Source organism: Lissotriton helveticus, chromosome 12 (genome assembly GCF_964261635.1).
Source record: "Lissotriton helveticus chromosome 12, aLisHel1.1, whole genome shotgun sequence".
Taxonomy (NCBI): Eukaryota; Metazoa; Chordata; class Amphibia; order Caudata; family Salamandridae; genus Lissotriton; species Lissotriton helveticus.
The window spans coordinates 859735626-859756972 of record NC_136073.1 but is presented as its reverse complement, the minus strand read 5'-3'; the positions used below and the strand labels follow the sequence as shown (position 1 = coordinate 859756972).

General features: G+C 45.4%; 1 long non-coding RNA gene across 3 annotated transcripts in view; it reads right to left on the bottom strand.

Moving 5' to 3' along the window:
- LOC144798872 (uncharacterized) overlaps nt 1–21347 on the bottom strand; it is a 1194519-nt gene that overhangs the window by 545681 nt on the left and 627491 nt on the right. The window lies entirely within an intron of this gene.

Below are 21347 nucleotides of genomic sequence, written 5' to 3'. Positions count from 1 at the left end.
GGTATCCCCGACAATGCCGCTCCACGCTGAAATCTGCACCGCTGCTTGCACCGTGGTTTCGCCTTGGGGCTTTGTCAAGTTGTGCCCAACTTGACAAAGCCCCAAGGCGAAACGCGTCGTTGCTGTTGGTTCTTTCATTAAATCTTTGTGGAACCTCCCCTGTGTGTGCTACTTTCCTTGAGGATTGATTTTCCTGGGATTTTGGAGCGTATTTAAGACTCGGGCCCCCCCCCGTTTTTGTGTGCACCCACTCGTGAGTGCAACTAGTTGGTGTTTTGAAGCTTTTCACACATATATATATATATATATATATATATATATATATATATATATGTATATATATATATATATATATATATATATATATATATATATGTCACCAATTTTACTGCAGTAAAAACGGGTCGCATTCACGGGCACTCGATAATCCTTATTTTTATTTCATGTTCTTGTGAAGATCAAGTCACGATGGACCTATGCGTTTCGGTCTCACAGAGACCTTGATCACCCTGTGTGTGCGCTCCTTTATAGAGCACCCTCAAAACCAGTGACGCTCTATATTTTTAAATATATGGGTGTGTGTGTGTGTATATTCTCAAGATACACAAAAGTGGAATTAAGAATAGTAAACCTATACCTTTCTATATGTGCATACCTTCATACTACAATATTTTGGTGCATTAATATTTCTCAAAACAATACTCATGTAATAGACCAGGGTAACACCCATTGCTACCTACAGGAAACCCAAAAGCATGATGAGAATGCCAGTGTCAAAGGTCTTAGATATGGCCAACTGGATGAGTAGTGAAAGAAGCCTCGTCTCCTCAAGGAACAGGGAATCGTGCCAGACGGCACATAGGAAAGTCTCATATGTGACTAACTCCATACCAGCCCTATTGGCTTATCAGCATCGACATCCTGTAATACTGTCAACGATTCTGCTGTAATTAACCTCCTCGCTTGAACCGCCACCTCGCGTCTTTCTTGTATGGGATTCAATTTTCTTTCCAATAATCATACTCAAATTTGCAGCACAACAAAGGAGCGGCTTCTACACAGGCTTTTTAAAATATTTTAACAGGATGAAATTATCTGCCACACTTAATGTGCCTGGGACCTAGTTCTATAATAAGCTGAGAAATCCTCTTTATTCGTGTTTTCCCGTATCATGGTATAGCTTGGGGTTCTATCTTACTGCTTTAATTGAAAGGAAAACGCAAGATTGAATTTTAGAAAGTGTTTAGTCAGCAACGATGTTAAATCTAAATTTTCTAGTGTAATGGACAACGTTTTTTTCATATATATATACATTAATAGGTTGATTTAATTTAGCGTTTTGAGGGTTTAAGCATTTGATCTTAATGGCAAAAGAAGAGCGGGATACATCTGAATACGGAGAGGTCTCTGTTAGGGAATCAGACTCTCGTTGACTCCTCATCTCTCACGATGCCTGAACGGACAGATTTAAAGCCAATTCTAAATGTTCAAATCATTCTGCTAACAAATTGTTTTTATGACATCCACTTAGCTGGTATTGAGAAGATTACAGTTAATTCCAGTTCCATGCATGATTTGTCAAATGGTGCCGAATTTGTAAGCAATCAAAAAATGCATTTTCAATTAAATATTTTTGGACTTGAAAAACACATTTAAAATGAAGTTATAGTGAGAACTCCTGTAATATAAATTACATTTAAAATGCCCCACACAATTTTGACAAAACACAGTTTTTGCCCAAAACTTATAAACAATGATATAACTAACATTTAAAAAAAACTGATTTCCAGTGAGATAAACACGTATATTTAGAACACATATAAATTAGCATAACTTTCATTTTAAAAAACCTCACAATTTCACTTAAAAAAACGCAATTACAAATGATCATCAGTGACGTCATCAATGATATAATAGTATGTCATCGTTGATGTCAAGTGTGAGGTCATGAGCAGTATAGAACAGGGGCGCACGTTTTGGTTAGTTTACCTAACCCTAACTGGGGAGGTTCAGTACTTTTTTTTTAGGTTTTATTTTGTAACATAACTTCACTTTACCTATATTTTTTTTTCTCGGGCAATTTTGATTTTTGTTTCAAATGTAAATTATAAACATGTATATGTGTTCAAATTTTTTTTCTCGTAACTATATTTAATGGAATATATAATGGGTAACTGTGTATTATAATCCAACATTGAGTGGGTTCTGGTGACGTCATAAAGAAACGAGGCCGAAGGCCAAGTGGTTTATTAATGTTACCAAAACACCGTAATGGCTATACAGTCTTATAACATGTTACCCATTATGTATTTTTTTGCTGGATATTTATTTTAGAAGGTTGCTGGAAACAAAATCTTTTTTCAAAGGGTTTTAAATATGACAATGTTCAGTGTAAAAGTAAGTAAAATAATAGACTTTTTCAATTTGTCTGCAGTACAATTAAGAGGAAAATAAAAAATATGTGGTTCAGAATGTAGACTGCTAGAAAAAATACTCCTTGTGTATTAAAACCCACATTCTGTCTGTAGAAGGGCAAGCCTGTTAAGTGTGCGTTTCAAGGCGCTGTTTAAAACTGTCAATGACTGGAATTAGAATATTTAGATTTTGTTTACATTTCATGAATCGATTATTAATAAAGATAGGACAATGGTCGGAGCTAGTGTAATAACACTGTGGGTTCTTTGGCTGCGTTCTTTACTGCAAAATTGGTTATTTACAGCAAACTATAGTATAAAACAATACCTTGAACAATACCTACAAATCAATTCTTTGCAACTGGTCACCTGAAACTGTGACTGCGGATTCAAATAAACTGTGCAATGTAGAAAATGGGTGCTTTCTCTGCAGTGAGCATGGAGAGAGAGCATTTTTAGGGGTGCCCCGCTGTTTTTTTGCTCCAGCATGAACAACTTCTCTGAATTCCTTGTGATTGTCCCTTGATGAGCGCGTAATGATACATGCACTCTGGGGCTAGTGAGGTCATTAACATTGTTCTCCTGGTTGCCTCGGAAACAGTGCAGAATGGGAACTTCATTTTGAATTGCAAATCATCGCTTTCTGATAAGGGTTTTGATTTCATCAGGAGTTTTTTTTGCTCTTTTTCCCCTGGTTGGATTAAAAGCTATGGACGCACATGCGCATGTGTGCATCTTCTTCTGACGGCCCATGTGGGGCGGGCCATTCTGATCCGCGCGTGCAGGCGCGTAGCTATCATTAGTATGGCAGGTGGAGTGGCACTGAAGCCGAAGAATGTAAAAAAAAAAAATGCATCCCAAATGTGGTTGTTTTTTACTACTGAGCAGAGTTGAGGGGTGAATTTTTCTTGCCTTAACCCCTTGCGCGCTAGCGGTTTTCCCGCTGTGCTCTGACTTTTGCGGAAACCCGCGTTACATGACGAGCTCAGCTCGTCATGAGCGTACGACAGGCGTAACTCATGACGAGCTGAGCTTGTCATGAGCGTAGAAGGGGTTTATTAGGACCTGTGACCGTGTGGATCTTGAAGACCCGCGGCCCATGCAGGTAAGAGCGGTGGTGTGGGGGGATTCGACAAACGGCCACAAGGGGAAATTAAATAAATAATGTATTTTCCCTCGTCATCGTCGTCTATCGAAATCCCCCCCACCGGGCCCCACGGCCCGTCGTCTGGCGAAATCCCCCCACCCTGCCCCTAGGCCCCACCGCTCTTACCTGCATGGGCCGCGGCTGATCCTGAATATCGAGTAGGAAATATCATTATATGTTTATTGTAGCCATAATACCAAGGACAAAAATACTGTTCAGTGTGTATCAGATCCAGGTCCAGGGCCGGACTGCCCATAGCGGGCACCAGGCAATCCCCCGGTGCGCCGCACGGGTGGGGGGCGGTTTTGGGCCCCTGGGGGCCGTTTGTGTTACAGGGCCGTTTTTGCAGCATAGCTGCAAAATCGTCCTTGTACCAAAAGCGGCCGAAAACTGGCCCTGGCAAAGAGCTCGGCGGCACCTCCAAACCCCCGAGTGGGGAGGCGGTTCGGGGGGACCGCCGAACACTTTGCCAGGGCCGGTTGTGGTTCCCAATTCGGCCCTGATCAGATCTGGGCGAAATTGTAATTATGCCAGAGTTATGAGAGTCATTTTAAAATACTATTGTTGTTCAAAATTACATAAAATTACTCGATTATACCCATTGGCATAAATTGGGGCAAAAACCCACACCCAAAAGCGTAAGAAATGAGCAAGAGTGGTTGCTGACTGCTGCGGTTCCTGTTGGTTTTAGTGCTACTTTCTTAGCATGAAATGCATCCTCAGGTTCATTTGGGATGCAAGGGTGGGGAAACAGTCCGAACACCGCAGTCTTAACCAAGCGTGTTCCGACTACGCAAGCTAAACCGCACTTGCCTTACCCACACATATGCCTTAACCACGCAGATGCTGGCTGCTGGGGACAGAAGCAGGAAGACCTCGCAGGAAGATATCCACGGTGAGGTAAGTGGAACTGGGATGTCGTTTTCTGGGCTGGGGGTCGGGGTAGTTTTCTGGGCTGGGGGCTTCGGGGTAGTTTTCTGGGGTGGGTCAGGATAGGTTTCTGGGCTGGGGATGGGTCGGGGGTATTTTTCAGGCCTGGGGGTTTGAGGTAGTTTTCAAGGCTGGGGGGTTCGGGATAATTTTGAGGGCTGGGGTGGCTGGGCTAGTTTTCAAGGAGGGGGGGTTGGGGGTAGTTTTCAGGGCTCGGGGTCGGAGTAGTTTTCAGGGCTGGGGAGGGTCAGGGTTGTTTTTTTAATTAGAGGTTAGGGTATTAGGCCTCAGGGCAGGGGAGGAGAATGGGTAGTCAGGTAGTTTGTAGGGCTTTGGGCAGAGCGGGGTAGTTTTTAGGGCTGGGGCTGGGCTGAGTCAGTTTAAGGGACATGGTTAAGGGACACTGTTTTAGGCCTCAGGGTAGGGGAATGGGCAGTCAGGTCGTTTTTAGGGATTGGGGAGGACAGGGTAGTTTTTAGGGCTTGGGGGCGGGTAGCTTTTTAAATAGGGGTTTGCCTAAGGGCAGTGGAAGGGGTTTGGGTAGTTGTAGGTACAGTGCAAGGGGGTGGAGGTAGTGGTTAAGGGTGAGGAACAGCGTGGGGGTTGGGAGGGGGGGTAGGGATATTTAGACCTCAGGCGGGGAGGGGGGCTGGGAGGGTTTGTAGCTTAGGTCGGGGGAGGGGGGTTGCGACCTTAGCCATGCAAACCCCTTTACCATTCATGCCTTTAAAACAAAATTACATGGTAATGGCATGCGTGGTAAAGGAAAGCGTGGTTAAGAAGTAATCGTGGTTTAGGCTGCATGGTAGAAGCATGCATGGTTTATCCAGTCATGCCTCTATCATACAACCGCAAGGGCGAGGTTTGCAATATAAAATAGTGTTAAATACAGGGTTCTGAGTAATCTTGTGTAATTTTAGTGTAATTTCCGGTAATTATGCTACAGTAAATTACGCAAGTTATGCCCATCGCTGATGTGTATGTATAGATCTTCTATAGCTAACTCCACATATATGTAAAAAGACAATATATATGCTCAAGGTATATGGAGGTAGAGTTAATGTTTACTTCTGTATCTGCACTTACCTTTTGATATTTTTGTTCTCAATATTTTGGCTGCGAAATTTCGGTGTAACATTATTCCCTACTCGATATTCCAGATTACAAGCACCCAAAGGTGGTGGCAGGAAGTGCAGAGGGTGAAGCTATTACCATGGCCATGATGAAATACCGCCTAGCATTGGCACATGCCCAGTGAAGTGGTTTGCCACCTACTGAGTGCTCTTCTGCATTGGGAAGAGATAATAATGTAAACACCATCTTTCGGAGTGTCCAGCTAACTGAACTAGGGGAGGGCTAAATTTGTCCATAAATATAAGCTTCCCAAATCTTTACTTTGTGAGAAAAAAATCTTTGTTACGAAAATATTTTTGGAGGAAAAACATCACACTAAAAGTGTGCACTTGCTATTATTTTTCTCCTCCAAAGTCACTTTTGCATGAGTTTGTTTTTTTTACTCACATTTTTATTGATATTTCACAAGCTTCAAAATGTTTGCAAAGTGGTAGAAATTTTGGAAACAAAGCTTGTTAAAGTGTGAACCCCCTACTCGGATCATACGCAGTGAGAGTTATGAGACTAAACGCAACCTTTGGCAATGCTGTGATTCACATAGGAGCAGATCCCATTGAAATGAAGGTATTGCATTGTATCGTCTTGCCTTGTAATTTCATTTTTAGGTCTCGCTGGCGTTGCAGGGCGAAGCCCTGCCGCCAACGAGACTTATAGCCGCCTTCATCCCTGTCAAGGGAGTAACAGCTGTGAACGAGCCCGATACAGACCTGGGCACGAGCCGACCCAGGTCTGTGAACGCGCTTCAAGGTTTAGCAGCTTGTGCACGTTTGTTGGACGTCAGGCGCCGCCAGACCAATTATCCCAGCATGAAACTCTACTTCCTGAGGCCACAACACCAATTATCCCAGCAGGAGTCTCCACTTCCTCAGGCACTGCAACAATTATCACAGCATGAGACCCACTTATCACAGCATGTCAACAGGCGCCCCAGGCTGCTGGAGCACTCAACTATAATTAATGTGCAGTTGAGTGCTCCAGCAGTGTGGGGCGGCTCTCTGCATTCTGTGATAATTATCACTTTGGGGCCTCATGCTGTGATAATTAGGGCGGCATGCTCTATTTGCAGCACTGAACATTTTCAAAGAAGGCGAAGCAGCGACATTCATTGGAGACACTCACCCTCACTAACCCTCACGCCCTCATCCCCCTCACTCGCCCTCACCCCCTCACACCCCCTGACCCCTCACACCCCCTGACCCCTCACACACCTCCTCACCCTCACACCCCCTCACTCTCACACACCCTCACATACCCTCACACACCCTCACACACCCTCACTGACCCTCACACACCCTCTCACCCTCACACCCCCTCACACCCTCACACACCCTCACCTTCACACACCCTCACACCCTCACACCCCCTCACCCTCACAACCCCTCACCCTCACACACTCTCACCCTCACACCCCTCACATACCCTCACACACCCTCACTCACCCTCACACACCCTCACACACCCTCACACACCCTCACTCACCCTCACTCACCCTCACACCCTCACCCTCACACCCCCTCACCCTCACACCCCCTCACCCTCACACCCCCTCACCCTCACACACCCTCACCCTCACACACCCTCACCCTCACACACCCTCACCCCCCTCACTCACCCTCACACACACTCACACACACACACCCTCACATACCCTTACCAGCATAGCATAACAAAACATAGCATAGCATAACGAAACACAGCATAGCATAGCATAACAAACAAAAGCATAGGATAGCAAAAGCACAGCATAACAAAACAAAGCATAGGATAGCAAAACACAACAAAACATAGCATAGCAAAACACAACAACGCATAGCATAACAAAACACAACAAAACACCATAGCATAACAAAACAAAGCATAGCAAAACAAAGCATATCATAGTAAAACAACAAAACATAGCATAACATAACACAACAAAACATAGAACAAAACATAGCAGAACAAAACATAGCAGAACAAAACATAGCATAACAAAACATAGCATAACAAATCATAGCATAACAAAACATAGCATAACAAAACATAGCATAACAAAACATAGCATAACACAGCAAAACATAGAATAGCATAACAAAACAAACCATAGCATAACATAACAAAGAATAGCAAAACATAGCATAGTAAAACAAACCATAGCATAACATAGCAAAGAATAGCAAAACAAAACATAGCATAGTAAAACAAAACAAAACATAGCATAACATAACACAACAAAACAGCAGAACAAAACAGCAGAACATAACAAAACATAGCAAAGCATAGGATAGCAAAACAAAACATAGCATAGCAAAACATAGCATATCATAGTAAAACAACAAAACATAGCATAACATAACACAACAAACCATAGCAGAACAAAACATAGCATAACAAAACATAGCATAACAAAACATAGCATAACAAAACATAGCATAACAAAACATAGCATAACAAAACAGCAGAACATAACAAAACATAGCATAACACAGCAAAACATAGAATAGCATAACAAAACAAACCATAGCATAACATAGAATAGCATAACAAAACAAAACATAACATAACAAAGAATAGCAAAACAAAACATAGCATAGTAAAACAAAACAAACCATAGCATAGCATAACATAACACAACAAAACAGCAGAACAAAACAGCAGAAAATAACAAAACATAGCAAAACAAAGCATAGGATAGCATAGCAAAACATAGCATAACATAACTTAAAACGTAACATAGCATAGCAAAACATAGAATAGCATAGCATAGGAAAACATAGAATAGCATAACAACACAACAAAACAGCAGAACAAAACAGCAGAACATAACAAAACATAGCAAAACAAGCATAGGATAGCAAAACAAAAAATAGCATAGCAAAACATAGCATATCATAGTAAAAAACAAAACATAGCATAACAAAACACAGCAAAGCATAACACAGCAAAGCATAGGATAGCAAAACACAGCAAAGCATAGGATAGCAAAACACAGCAAAGCATAGGATAGCAAAACACAGCAAAGCATAGGATAGCAAAACACAGCAAAGCATAGGATAGCAAAACACAGCAAAGCGTAGGATAGCAAACCACAGCAAAGCGTAGGATAGCAAAACACAGCAAAGCGTAGGATAGCAAAACACAGCATAACATAGCGCATAACATAGTGCATAACATAGCGCATAACATAGCGCATAACATAGCGCATATAATTAGCGCATATAATTAGCGCAACATAGCGCAACATAGCGCATAACATAGCGCATAACATAGCGCAACACATAGCGTATAGCGCGTAGCATAGCGCATAACATAGCGCATAACATAGCGCATAACATAGCGCATAACATAGCGCATAGCGCATAACATAGCGCATAACATAGCGCATAACGTAGCGCATAACGTAGCGCATAACATAGCGCATAACAGCGCATAACATAGCGCATAACATAGCGCATAACATAGCGCATAGCGCATAACATAGCGCATAACATAGCGCATAACATAGCGCAACACATAGCGTATAGCGCGTAGCATAGCGCATAACATAGCGCATAACATAGCGCATAGCGCATAACATAGCGCATAACATAGCGCATAACGTAGCGCATAACATAGCGCATAACAGCGCATAACATAGCGCATAGCATAGTGCATAGCATAGCGCATAGCGCATAACATAGCGCATAACATAGCGCATAACATAGCGCAACACATAGCGTATAGCGCGTAGCATAGCGCATAACATAGCGCATAACATAGCGCATAACATAGCGCATAACATAGCGCATAGCGCATAACATAGCGCATAACGTAGCGCATAACATAGCGCATAACAGCGCATAACATAGCGCATAGCATAGTGCATAGCATAGCGCATAACATAGCGCATAACATAGCGCATAACGTAGCGCATAACATAGCGCATAACATAGCGCATAACAGCGCATAACATAGCGCATAGCATAGCGCATAACATAGCGCATAAAATAGCGCATAGCGCATAACATAGCGCATAACATAGCGCATAACATAGCGCATAACACATAGCGCATAACACATAGCGCATAACATAGCGCATAACATAGTGCATAACATAGCGCATAACATAGCGCATAACAGCGCATAACATAGCGCATAGCATAGTGCATAGCATAGCGCATAACATAGCGCATAGCGCATAACATAGCGCATAACATAGCGCATAACATAGCGCAACACATAGCGCATAGCGCATAACATAGCGCATAACATAGTGCATAACATAGTGCATAACATAGCGCATAACATAGCGCATAGAGCATAGCGCATAGAGCATAACATAGCGCATAACATAGCGCATAGCATAGCGCAACATAGCGCATAGCATAGCGCATAGCGCATAGCATAGCGCATGACATAGCGCATCACATAGCACATAGCGCATAACATAGCGCATAACATAGCGCATCACATAGCGCATAGCGCATAACATAGCGCAAAACATAGCGCATAGCGCATAACATAGCGCATAACATAGCGCATAACATAGCGCATAACATATAACATAGCGCATAACATAGCGCATAGCGCATAACATAGCGCATAGCGCATCACATAGCACATAGCGCATAACATAGCGCATAGCGCATAACATAGCGCATAACATAGCGCATAACATAGAGCATAACATAGCGCATAACATAGCGCATAACATAGCGCATAACATAGCGCAAAACATAGCGCATAACATATAACATAGCGCATAACATAGCGCATAACATATAACATAGCGCATAGCGCATAGCGCATAGCGCATAGCGCATAACATAGCGCATAGCGCATCACATAGCACATAGCGCATAACATAGCGCATAACATAGCGCATAACATAGCGCATAACATATAACATAGCGCATAACATAGCGCAAAACATAGCGCATAACATATAACATAGCGCAAAACATAGCGCATAACATATAACATAGCGCATAACATAGCGCATAACATAGCGCATAACATAGCGCATAACATAGCGCATAACATAGCGCATAGCGCATAACATAGCGCATAACGCATAGCGCATAACATAGCGCATACCTAAGCTAACCAAGCATAGCGCATAACCTAACCTAACCAAGCATAGCGCATAACCTAACCTAACCAAGCATAGCGCATAACCTAACCAAGCATAGAGCATAACCTAACCAAGCATAGAGCATAACCTAATCAAGCATAGAGCATAACCTAATCAAGCATAGAGCATAACCTAACCAAGCATAGAGCATAACCTAACCAAGCATAGAGCATAACCTAACCAAGCATAGAGCATAACCTAACCAAGCATAGAGCATAACCTAACCAAGCATAGAGCATAACCTAACCAAGCATAGAGCATAACCTAACCAAGCATAGCATAGCCTAACCAAGCATAGCCTAACCAAGCATAGCCTAACCAAGCATAGCATAGCCTAGCCTAACCAAGCATAGCATAGCCTAACCAAGCATAGCATAGCTTAACAAAACACAACAAAACATAGCATAACATAACAAAACACAACAAAACATAGCATAACATAACAAAACATAGCATAACAAAACAAAACAAAACATAGCATAACAAAACATAGCATAGCATACCAAACACAACAAAACATAGCATAGCATAACAAAACATAGCAAAACAAAGCATAACACACACCACACACACACAACCACGCACACACAACCACACACAACTATCTATCTATCTATCGCCCTCACTCTATCTATCGCCCTCACTCTATCTGTCTATCTATCGCCCTCACTCTATCTATCGGCCTCACTCTATCTATCTAATCGCCTTCACTCTATCTATCGCCCTCACTCTATCTATCGCCCTCACTCTATCTATCGCCCTCACTCTATCGCCCTCACTCTATCTATCGCCCTCACTCTATCTATTGCCCTCACTCTATATCTATCTATTGCCCTCACTCTATCTATCTATCTCCCTCACTCTATCTATCGCCCTAACTCTATCTATCTATCGCCCTAACTCTATCTATCTATCGCCCTAACTCTATCTATCTATCGCCCTAACTCTATCTATCGCCCTCACTCTATCTATCGCCCTCACTCTATCTATCAATCTATCAATCTATCAATCTAACGGCCTCACTCTATCTATCGGCCTCACTCTATCTATCGGCCTCACTCTATCTATCGGCCTCACTCTATCTATCGGCCTCACTCTATCTATCGCCCTCTATCTATCTATCTATCTATCTATCTATCTATCTATCTATCTATCTATCTATCTATCTATCTATCTATCTATCTATCGATCTATCTATCTATCTATCTATCTATCGATCTATCTAACACCCTCACTCTATCTATCGCCCTCACTCTATCGCCCTCACTCTATCTATCGCCCTCACTCTATCTATTGCCCTCACTCTATATCTATCTATTGCCCTCACTCTATCTATCTATCTCCCTCACTCTATCTATCGCCCTAACTCTATCTATCTATCGCCCTAACTCTATCTATCTATCGCCCTAACTCTATCTATCTATCGCCCTAACTCTATCTATCGCCCTCACTCTATCTATCGCCCTCACTCTATCTATCAATCTATCAATCTATCAATCTATCGGCCTCACTCTATCTATCGGCCTCACTCTATCTATCGGCCTCACTCTATCTATCGGCCTCACTCTATCTATCGGCCTCACTCTATCTATCGGCCTCACTCTATCTATCGGCCTCACTCTATCTATCGCCCTCTATCTATCTATCTATCTATCTATCTATCTATCTATCTATCTATCTATCTATCTATCTATCGATCTATCTATCTATCTATCTATCGATCTATCTAACACCCTCACTCTATCTATCGCCCTCACTCTATCTATCGCAATCACGCTATCTATCGCCCTCACGCTATCTACCCATCGCCCTCACTCTATCTATCTACCTATCGCCCTCACTCTATCTATCTATCTATCTATCTATCTATCTATCTATCTATCTATCTATCTATCTATCTATCTATCTATCTATCTATCTATCTATCTATCTATCTATCTATCTATCTATCGCCCTCATTCTATCTATTTATTTAGATACTGATTGCCATCCCTCTATCTATCTGTCTAGCTATCTATCGCCCTCACTCCTATCTATCGCCCTCCCTCTATCTATCTATCGCCCTCACTCTATCTATCTATCCCACTCACTCTATCTATTGCATCACCACAGCATCACTCAGCACCACCACAGCATCACTAAGGGGCACAACAACATCACTATGCGCTACCACAGGATCATTGAATGCCACAGCATCACTAGTCGCCACCACAACATCACTCAGCGCCACCACAGCATCAATCTGTGCAACCATTCAACAACAACTGGGTCAAATATGATCTCTCAATGTTTCAAGCTTTATTACAAATGTCACAAAAAGAGGTTAGTATTTCACTTCTGTTCTTGGATTTTCGTCACAATAAAATACACTGAACATATTCTTCACAAAAATTATTTACAAAAGTTTAAGCTATTGCCATTATAAATTACAATAACTTTTATTTAAGTATTAATTATTAAAAAAATTCAAAGCCATTGTTATTTGTAATATCAATACATCTAAGTCACGTGAATACAACACATATTGCATTACAAATGCTATAGGTGTCACGAGTTATAACTATTGGCATTGTAAATGACAAAGCTATTATTTTTGCTATTTTCAAAACCAACACATATATAAAAAATGTGTCATTTACAATACCAATAGCTCAAACTTTCCTAATGCGAGACCTTATGCATTGCAAATGCTTGTTATAGCAGTTACTATGCCTGACCAGGCATTGAAGCGCTTCTTTACGGTGAGTGTGGTTATGGTATTGCTAGACCGCAGGGCCGTTTCTGCCATTAGGCAGGACTAGGAGGCCGCCTAGGGCGGCAAAATGGTGAGGGCGGCATTGTGTTGTGGCAAAAACCATGCAGTGGAGTGCACTGTACAAGCTCACCTGCTGCTTGTGACATGTTGCGCAGTTTAGAGCCGAGCGCACACCCTAGAAAAGTGAGGAGGCTGGTGGGCAGCGCGCACCCTAGATAAGTGGCGTGTGTGGAGCGGGACACTCACACTAGTGTAAGTGTGGGTCCCCAGGGCCGTCAATCTTGTAGTGCTGGATAGCGCTACCAATGTCGGCCCTGGGCAACATTTTTGGCCAATCCGTGAGCAGTGCTTCTGCCAGGGAGGGCAGCCTAGTGACGGTGACGCGCACGCCGTACCAGTGCCACCATCTCTCGGCGCGCGGGGGACGGATTGTGTGTGTCGGCTGGCGCGCTGCTGGCTGTGAATTAATTACTAAATACTGCAGCTGCCACCTGCCATTGCCACACAGTCTTGTTGTCCCGACTTCCGGCCTCTTTTTTTACTGTCTCCGACTCCAGCACGCAGCACCAAGAGCCTGCAAACAGCACAGCCGTGGCCCGTGGTAGTTGTGAACGTACGTGACTTTCAGAGCAGAGCAGTGCACCGGTGAGTCAGTCAGCACAGTCAGCGAAGGCCGCTGGCTGTGAACGTGGATGTAAAATAAATCTAAATATATATTTCGGATGCAATCTAAATGTAAAAATGTTCACTTAGGCCTGCTAATGTTGTAAAATGAGGCCTGTGAGTGAATCGTTATCTCCGAGCTCTTCCTCACGGCCGGACTGGCGCACAACCACAACATTGACTGAGTGAAAGCTGGGTAGCAGCCAGGCCTGGTAGCAGCACTGTGAGGGGTGACTGAGAGGTTTGGATGGGGGCGCGGGCGGGTCCGTTTGTTGCAGCAGGCAGGCAGGCTAAATATCATAAGATGGTGGGCAGTGGCGGCCCCATGTCCAGGCCTCCGGCCTGTGACTGGGGTCAGGTGAGGTGATGGAATCTCCCTGCATGTGAACGAGGCTGAAGGAGTAGTAGGACACGGAAGAGGGGGTCAAGGACGCGCAAAGAGAGTGTGCCTTGAAGAAGAGGACCCCTTACCTTGAGCTGCGTGGTGCAGTACAGCAGTGCGTGGACGGTGGAACTGGGCCTGGTGTCAAGAGCGCCACAGCATTTTACCACAGCCAGCAGGCCCTCGTACCTTGAGAAGAAGAGGCCCGCCCCCTGGGCCCTTCCCTTCCCCAAGCAGGCAAAGCAGAAGTCTGCACTGCCCCGGGCATGTTGAGGGGAAGATATGTTAAGGTGGGTGATTCGCAGTGGCGTTGCTGGAGATAGCTCCAGATATCCACTCTCTCCTGGATGACAGGGGAGAGAGTGATGGTAGAAAAAGGGAGGGGGCGGCATTTTTCAATTCTCGCCTAGGGTGGCAAAACACCTAGAAACGGCCCTGCTAGACCGCAGGCAAGTGATTTCTAGTTTCTAAAGATAAAGAGGTGTGATGGAATGGGAGTAGATGTGTCTGCAATTCAATAACCACAGAAAAGTAAAACTGGAGGCTGAAAGGTTTTCCTTCCAATCTATTGGAACCCATTGTGGGTGAGAGTCCCCCGATGCTGGAGTGCAACACCCGCCTAGTGAGAATGTTCTGTTACATTCGATTGTTGCTACAGGACTATGGTGCCACGTTAAAACAAGCTCAAGACCACTAACCAGTCGCGGTCGGCATGACTCGCAAGAGGGGGTCACGCTGCTGTTCGGGCGGGGGGGTGGATTTAAAAATAAAAAACCTTCCTGGCCGAGTCCTGCGTTTTCCTGCTGCTTTCCTGCTATTTTGTACCGCCTCAACAGGAACTGGAAGCAGGCATTCTTCCTCCCCTCCCTTAAGCCAATCACAATGCTGCAATGGAAGCATTTTGATTGGTGCGGACGGCGCCCAGCCAGGAGCTTGTAGGGAGGCCATTCTCTCTATGTAGGCTGCATGCAGAGGGGGGACCAAGCTGTCAGGGTTCACAGCATTGTGCAAGCCACACCTCCCAGACCCGCCCAGGCATATTGTTCTGCTTTCGCGAGAAACAAAAACATAAAATGGTATTTTGCACTGCGAGAAAGCAGTAGGGCCTTGTTCCTCCGCCCTAATGGAGGAGCCACTCCTGCCACCAACTGGACCAAACACTCCTCTAAGTGGAAAGTATTGAGGTTCCCAAAGTGCCCCGCTTGTACTAACCCCCCTGGCAACAGGAGAGGTTTAATTCCATCAAGGGGCCTCCTGCACTCTCAGCATCCGACAATGGAGACACCTTTGCAGTGTGCGAATTATTACAGACATTTGTCTTCACTCTATCCGCAGAAAAACAGCTCGAGGAAGGGTGATGGGGGCTTCGGTGAGAGCGGCCATGACATCTGCACTCTGATGGCTGCCTTAATGAGGTCACAGGTCAGAGTGCTTCATCATCGTGTAATAATCCAAGCCGGTGAGGGAGCTGGCTTGCACCATTCAGCGCCTTCCAGTTCCAGCCCTCCCGGCAGCGCCCCTGACAGCTTTATAGGCAGCCGAGGAGAAGCGCGCTTATTACAGCGGCCCCAGGCCTTCAGCCTCCCTCCTGACTCCCTTCTTTTTATTTAATTATTTATCACATCATTTTATTTATTTATCCCATCACTGGAACTCAACGCCTGCACAGCCAGCACTGTGCCAAATGTCTTAACGTTGAAGTGAGACCGCCACTGGGACTCAACATCTGCACAGCTAGCCCTGTACTAAAGGCAGTGAAACCACCAGTGGCACCACCGCTGGGACTCAACACCTGCATAGCCAGCATCTTGCTGAAGACCTAAACACAGCAGTGAGGCCACCAGTAAGACCACTGTTGGGACTCAACATCTGCACAGCCACCACTGTATTAAAGGCCTAAACATTGCATTGAGCCCACCGATGGGACTCAACATCTGCACAGCCAGCACTGTACTAAAGGCCTAAACATTGCAGTGAAACCACCTGTGAGACAACTGCTAGGACTCAACATCTGCACAGCCAGTGCCTTGCTGAAGGCCTAAACATTGCAGTGAGCCCACCAATGAGACCACCACTGGGACTCAACATCTGCACAGCCAGCACTGGACTAAAGGCCTAAACATTGCAGTGAAACCACCTGTGAGACCACCGCTGGGACTCAACATCTGCACAGCCAGCACTGTGCCAAATGCCTTAACGTTGAAGTGAGACCGCCACTGGGACTCAACATCTGCACAGCTAGTCCTGTACTAAAGGCCTAAACATAGCAGTGAAACCACCATGGCACCACCGCTGGGACTCAACATCTGCACAGCCAGCACTGTATTAAAGGCCTAAACATTGCAGTGAGCCCACCGCTGAGACTCAACATCTGCACAGTCAGCACTATACTAAAGGCCTAAACATTGCAGTGAAACAACCTGTGAGACCACCGCTGGGACTCAACATCTGCACAGTCAGTACCTTGCTAAAGACCTAAACACAGCAGTGAGCCCATCAGTGAGCCTACCGCTGGGACTCAACATCTGCACAGCCAGCACTGTATTAAAGGCCTAAACACTGCAGTGAGATCACCGCGCGGACTCAACATCTGCACAACCAGCACCGTACTAAAGGGCTAAACATTGCAGTGAAACCACCTGTGAGACCATCGCTGGGACTCAACATCTGCACAGTCAGTACCTTGCTAAAGGCCTAAATACAGCAGTGAGCCCATCAGTGAGCCCACAACTGGGACTCAACATCTGCACAGCCAGCACAGTATTAAAGGCCTAAACACTGCAGTGAGACCACCACTGGAACGCAACATCTGCACAGCCAGCACTGTACTAAAGGCCAAAACACCGCAGTGAGACCACCAGTGACACCACCGCTGGGACTCAACATCTGCACAGCCAGTGCCTTGCTAAAGGCCTAAACACTGCAGTGAGATCACCACGCTTACTCAACATCTGCACAGCCAGCACTTTACTAAATGCCTAAACACAGCAGTGAGCCCATCAGTGAGCCTACCGCTGGGACTCAACATCTGCACAGCCAGCACTGTATTAAAGGCCTAAACACTGCAGTGAGATCACCGCGCGGACTCAACATCTGCACAACCAGCACTGTACTAAAGGCCTAAACATTGCAGTGAAACCACCTGTGAGACCATCGCTGGGACTCAACATCTGCACAGTCAGTACCTTGCTAAAGGCCTAAATACAGCAGTGAGCCCATCAGTGAGCCTACCGCTGGGACTCAACATCTGCACAGCCAGCACTGTATTAAAGGCCTAAACACTGCAGTGAGATCACCGCGCGGACTCAACATCTGCACAACCAGCACTGTACTAAAGGCCTAAACATTGCAGTGAAACCACCTGTGAGACCATCGCTGGGACTCAACATCTGCACAGTCAGCACAGTATTAAAGGCCTAAACACTGCAGTGAGACCACCACTGGAACGCAACATCTGCACAGCCAGCACTGTACTAAAGGCCAAAACACCGCAGTGAGACCACCAGTGACACCACCGCTGGGACTCAACATCTGCACAGCCAGTGCCTTGCTAAAGGCCTAAACACTGCAGTGAGATCACCACGCGGACTCAACATCTGCACAGCCAGCACTTTACTAAATGCCTAAACACAGCAGTGAGCCCATCAGTGAGCCTACCGCTGGGACTCAACATCCGCACAGCCAGCACTGTATTAAAGGCCTAAACACTGCAGTGAGATCACCGCGCGGACTCAACAACCAGCACTGTACTAAAGGCCTAAACATTGCAGTGAAACCACCTGTGAGACCATCGCTGGGACTCAACATCTGCACAGTCAGTACCTTGCTAAAGGCCTAAATACAGTAGTGAGCCCATCAGTGAGCCCACCGCTGGGACTCAACATCTGCACAGCCAGCACAGTATTAAAGGCCTAAACACTGCAGTGAGACCACCACTGGAACGCAACATCTGCACAGCCAGCACTGTACTAAAGGCCAAAACACAGCAGTGAGACCACCAGTGACACCACCGCTGGGACTCAACATCTGCACAGCCAGTGCCTTCCTAAAGGCCTAAACACTGCAGTGAGATCACCACGCGGACTCAACATCTGCACAGCCAGCACTTTACTAAATGCCTAAACACAGCAGTGAGCCCATCAGTGAGCCCACCGCTGGGACTCAACATCTGCACAGCCAGCACTGTATTAAAGGCCTAAACACTGCAGTGAGATCACCGCGCGGACTCAACATCTGCACAACCAGCACTGTACTAAAGGCCTAAACATTGCAGTGAAACCACCTGTGAGACCATCGCTGGGACTCAACATCTGCACAGTCAGTACCTTGCTAAAGGCCTAAATACAGTAGTGAGCCCATCAGTGAGCCCACCGCTGGGACTCAACATCTGCACAGCCAGCACAGTATTAAAGGCCTAAACACTGCAGTGAGACCACCACTGGAACGCAACATCTGCACAGCCAGCACTGTACTAAAGGCCAAAACACTGCAGTGAGACCACCAGTGACACCACCGCTGGGACTCAACATCTGCACAGCCAGTGCCTTGCTAAAGGCCTAAACACTGCAGTGAGATCACCACGCGGAATCAACATCTGCACAGCCAGCACTTTACTAAATGCCTAAACACAGCAGTGAGCCCATCAGTGAGCCCACCGCTGGGACTCAACATCTGCACAGCCAGCACTGTATTAAAGGCCTAAACACTGCAGTGAGATCACCACGCGGACTCAACATCTGCACAACCAGCACTGTACTAAAGGCCTAAACATTGCAGTGAAACCACCTGTGAGACCATCGCTGGGACTCAACATCTGCACAGTCAGTACCTTGCTAAAGGCCTAAATACAGCAGTGAGCCCACCGCTGGGACTCAACATCTGCACAGCCAGCACTTTCCTAAAGGCTGAACGTTGCATTTAGACCAGCGCTGGGTCTCAACATCTGCACAGTGAGCACCTTGCTAAAGGCCTAAACATTGAAGCAAGACCACCAGGCAGAATCTAGTTCTGTATTTCACAATCCCAAAAGAGCTCCAATGCCAAAAGCGTCGAGCCTCCACTGAGATGGCTGCCAGCCGATAGCACAAGTGTCTGTTCACTGATTCGGAGTTTGAATTCCTAGCACAGGAAGTGTGGCCCGCTACGGCTGGATTTGCGTCATTAAATTGTGAAAACGTCACCTCCTGCAGGCTACCACTGCAACAAATCACTCCCATGGCAGTAATGCACAGGGTTATGGAATTTATATTTTCCAATAAAGAAAATTGAAAGCAGTGGCGTACTTAGGGGGCGGTGGCGAGCACAAGGTAAGTTTTCGTATTTTTTTTACTCTCCCTTAACATCTGTCGCCAGCCTCCCCCCCCCATGTCATCTATCCCCCAGGCCCCCCAGCTCGTTATTGTCTGTCGCCAGCCCCCTCCCTTCTCTGCTCTTACCTGCTCTGGCTGTCCCTGGGCGACAAACACAGGGATCACCCTGGGCAGCAAAAGGTCTAGCTATGCCATTGATTGAAAGAAAGCTCCTCAAGGTGAGAAACACCCCGCTGAGGCCTGCAATAAGGCCAGTTCACACTCTGTAAGTATGTGCATGCAACCCAGCAACTGCCTCAGAGCAGGAAGAAAGAGTACTCTCCCACTCCCAGAATGCCATTTCCTTTCCCCCTCTTTCTTTCTCATGCCAGTCCTCTTTCATTGTTTCTCCTAGCTTTCTATTTCTCTTTTTACACTTTCCATCTCACTTTGGTTCTATCTCATCTATGTCTGGGTGTTTTAACTCAATCTGTCTCTCACAATCACGGTCTTTCTCTCTTCTTTCCTCATCACTTATTCTCTTTTCTCTCTTTCCATCTCGTCTGCTTTTGCACTCCTATTTCCCTCTCCCCTCCGTCTGTTTCTTTCGCCATCTATATAACATTTACCCTCTCTTCTCGATTCTTCTCTCTCTTTCTCCCCTCATTTCTCCGTTTCTCCTCACCTCTCCTCCTCTTCCTCTCCATATGTGTCTCTTTTGTCTTTCCTCAACATCTTCCTTCTCACCCGTCTTACTCTCCCTCTCTATTTCCATGTCTCCATCTCTCTCACTTCTTCCCAGTTCCAGTGTTTTAATTTCTTCATTCATTGACAGTATTGTATATCACAGACTTAGCCAATGGCCTTCTAAGAGCTTTACAACTTCAAGACAAGCAGCTGTTGCAGAAAATCCCAGCACAGCAATTCAGAGAGAGGGTGTGAGCAGAAGGGGAAAGTTCTGTTTTTAGGTCTGGCATTAGCCAAGACCTTTTGATTTTACTGAAATATAATCTATAATGATATAGTTCCAAGTAGAAGCTGTCAGCCAGAACTTTTCACCCATTGGTCGTTTGTTGTGTCATTCCTGATTTTTTTCAGCCTACTACAGCAAACGGCATGATGCAACGGGTTAGCCAGCTACATACATTGACTAACTTTGCTGTGAGCGATGGCACTCTTCCCTTTCACAAGAGACATACCTGCACACACAGTAGTTCCCTTCAGTGCCAGGGCCTTCTATGGCAAAGTTTGATTTTTGAGCCCAGTAAATATTTTTGGCCTTTAGCCAATATATGATTTTTTTTTTTTTAGCAAAGGCCCAGCAGCTGCCCTAACTTGAAAGTTTTACAAAAACTATGACAAAACAAGCATTGACAAAGCCAAAAAGCTGGCAGACATTGCCAGGAGCGTTAGTATTTCCAATACATGCTGTACCTGTGGCCAGACAGCCTCCAACTTACTTTTAGAGCCTTTACTGTGACTGTGTGACGAGTCCACAGGAACAAAGACTCCAAAACTGAGTAGGAACAGAGTTTCAGTGAT